The 3,588-nt window shown below is 32.7% G+C and overlaps 1 non-coding gene across 1 annotated transcript; it reads right to left on the bottom strand.

Annotated features, from left to right (window-relative positions):
• Positions 1–281: 281 nt before the first annotated feature.
• Positions 282–385, bottom strand: LOC112861841 (U6 spliceosomal RNA). Its single transcript, XR_003223727.1, has one exon. It is a non-coding gene; the product is annotated as a U6 spliceosomal RNA (small nuclear RNA).
• Positions 386–3,588: the final 3,203 nt, after the last annotated feature.

Raw genomic sequence — 3,588 nt, 5'->3', positions numbered from 1 at the left:
ATTTCTAGTTTGCATAAATAAATATATATGAATTTTGTTAAAGAAATGTTTCTTTATCTGCTGATATGATCATGTGGTTTTGCATCTTTGTCAATGAGGTGAATCACCTTGAGTTTTTTTTTTTAGAAGTAAAAGAAAAAATATTTTATTAGGAAAAAAAAAAAGTAGGCTTGGGGACAGAGGATTGGGGGCCTTCAATGTCCTGGTGGTAATTCTGTCCTTCTCAAACGTGGACAGTGACTTCCATGCCTGACACTGTATCCTGATCCACAGCATTCAGCAAAAAACTCTTCTTGAATTTGCTTCTTGAATTTGAGTGTCATCCTTGTGCAGGGGCCATGCTAATCCCTGTATCTTTACCTTGACTGATTTTTGAATATTGAACTGACTTTTTTTTTTTTTTTTTTGGAGATGAAACTCACTTGGTCATGTTATATTATCTTACACGTTATTGGTTTCTATTTGCTAATGTTTGGATGTGAATTTTTGTATTTGTGTTTATGAGGGATATTGGGTCTATAATTTTCATTTCTTAAGATGTTTTTATTGAGCTTTGGTATCAGATTAATACTTGCCTTTTAAAATGTGTTATTTCTTCTATATTTAGAAACAGTGCCCATAAAATTGATATAATGTCCTACTTAAATGTTTAGTATAATTTTCCATTGAATCCATCTGTGGTTGGAGTTCCTATATGGGAAGATTTTTAACTGTTTCTTATTAAACACAGGGCATTCAGTCTATTTATGGTGAGCTTTGGCAGTTTGTTTCTGTCAAAGATTTTGTATTTCACCTAAATTATCAAAATAATGAGCATGGATTTTTGTAATTTTATTTAAGTATATTTTTAATATTTGTAGTGTCTGTAATGTTATCCCATCATTTATTCCTTATATTGGTTGTTTGTGTCTTCTCTCTATTGTATTTATTTCTTGGATTTTAGAGCTTGATAAGATTTACCAATTTTTTTTTTGAAGAACTGGCTTTTCATTTAATTGAGTTTTCTTATTTGTTATTTTTTTGTCAGTTTTGTGTCTTGTGCTCTTGTATTTCATTTTCTCCCTAGCTCTTGCTTTGAAATCAATTTGCCGCTCCTTGTCCAGCCTATTAAGGTAGAAGCATAGTTCATTTATTTTAGAAAGTTCTTCTTTTATAATGTAAGTCTTTAATGCTATACATTTCTTTTTAAAGATTACGTTAGCTGTATTCCATACATTTGATATATTGTGCCTTTATGTTCATTCTCTTCAAATTTTTAAAAATTTTTTGTTCTGTTTTTCTCTTTCACCCATTGGTTACTTAGAAGGGAGCTAATTTCCAGGGTACCTTAGTAGCTCAGTTGATTGAGCGTCAGACTCTTGGGTTAGGCTCAGGTTGTGATCTCACAGCTCTGTGCTGACAGGGCAGAGCCTAGTTGGGATTCTCTGTCTCCCCCCACTCTCTCTTTCCCTCCCCTGTTCTCTCTCTCTCTAAATGAATGAATGAATGAATGAATGAATGAATGAATAAAAATTTAAACAAGGGAGCTAGTTTTCAAATATTTGAAGATTTTCCCAATATATTTGTTACTTCACTGCAATTCAGTAAGACCAAATAGACCTATAATGACTAGACTTTTAAATATACATTTTTTTTTATTTTATGACTCACAATATAGCTTTTCTTTCTGAGTATCTCATTTGCACTTGAAAACAATGTGCATTTTCTGTTCTCACTAAAGAGGGGTTATAAATGTCAATTAGGCCAAATGCTTTGATATTGTTGTTTATATTTTGTTCATTCAAGTATTGAAAGGGGAATATTAATGTCTCCAAATATAATTGTGGATGTGTAATAGTACTTTTAGTGCTATTAGTTGTTGCTTCATGTTTGCTTTGTTATGAGATGTATGCACATTTAGGAATTATATATTTTCTTGGGGAATTGTCATCTTTATCATTTTGTGATGTCATTATTTAACTCATAAACGTCCTTGTTCTGAAGTCTACTTTATGTGACATTAATGTAGCTGTTACTGCTTTCTTTCCATTTCTACTTGCAATGATATGCTTACTTTTTAGCCTACCTCTGTCTTTATGTTTATGTGGTTTTATTGTATGCAGCATATAGTTTGGTATATATAAAATATCCAATATGTCAGTCTCTGATTTTAATTGACTCTTTTATATACTTTGAATTACCTTCAAAGTAATTATTGAGGGTGGATTAAAATTTACCATCTTGCTAGCTGTTTTCTATTTGTTCCATCTGTTCATTTTTCCTCTTTCTGTGTCTTATTTGATATTAACAATTTTATAATTTTGATTATCCCCACCATTGACTTCTTTCCACATTAAATAATGGCCCTGGGTTTGAAAATATCCACCCTTTATTAATCAGTTTCTACCTTTACATAAAATTATGTCTGCTCTACATGCAGTATAATGACCTTAAAAAGGTACACTCCATTTTTCCTTTTTTGTACTATTATTGCTATACATTTCCTTTTTTATACATGCTACAAACACACAATACATTACTATTAATTTTGCTTTAAACATTCAGTCACCTTATAGAAATAGTAGTATAAGTTCCAGTGCACATTATTAATAGGGTAGGTCCAAATTTCTGTCTTGTATTAACTCTTCCATCTGAAATACCTCCTTTAACATTATATAGTGCAGGCCTATTGGCAATATACCCTCTTAATGTTTTGCCTGATGGTTAGTCCCATCTTCAACTATGTAAGATTTTTTGATGAATTTATAATTCTGATTGAACAGTGGGTTTTTTCTTTTCAATATTTAAATTATTTAAATTATCAATATTTTTAAAATATGTCCCATTTTTTCTGACTTCACCAAGTGTCTGATGGAATTCACTGTCAGGTAAACAAGGGCTTATATTTTACTTCCTTTTGAAGGTATCTGACTTTCCTTAGTTTAAGGTTAGTTGATTGTCCTGTCACTTTGCTTCTCTGATGGATTTAAGAGAAGTTATGAATCTGAAGGCTGTCAGAGTTTGTTGGTTGAGGTGGTGGTAGGATGGAAATGATACTTATCAAACTCCATCCTGAGTGAAAGCCAGAAATCAGTAAGTATTATATTAATAAAAGTTAACTGGACTTTCCAAGAAGATATGAAAAGCATTTCACCTTTAGCTACTCATGCTTTAACTAGAGAATAAAAGTTCATTTTCTTTTCACATCTGCAGTTCAAACTGGAGAGATAGAGGAGCTCCTGGGTGGCTCAGATAGTCAAGCGCCAGGCTCTTGGTTTCGGCTCAGGCCATGATCTCACGGTTTGTGGGTTCAACCCCTGCATCAGACTGTCTGCTGTCAGCACAGACCCCACTTTGGGTCCCCCGTCCCCGTCTCTATCTGTTCCTGCCTTGCTTGCAGCCTCTCTGTCTCTCTCTCTCTCAAAAATAAACATTAAAAAAACAAAAAAATCACCACAAAACTGCAGATAGAGAACAGCTTGTCCTCCTCCATGTAATGACCTTTGTTTGTAGATTGATTTCCTTTCAATTGCTTGATACGTTCAGTAAAGCGAAAAAAGTGCAATGTCATAGTATTTATTACATAAGCAATGGATGTATTAATGTTTG

This window comes from Puma concolor, chromosome A1 (genome assembly GCF_028749965.1).
Source record: "Puma concolor isolate L17-30 chromosome A1, mPumCon1.1.hap2, whole genome shotgun sequence".
Lineage (NCBI taxonomy): Eukaryota > Metazoa > Chordata > Mammalia > Carnivora > Felidae > Puma > Puma concolor.
The sequence above is the reverse complement of the archived record's forward strand: the minus strand, read 5'-3'. Positions and strand labels throughout refer to the sequence as shown.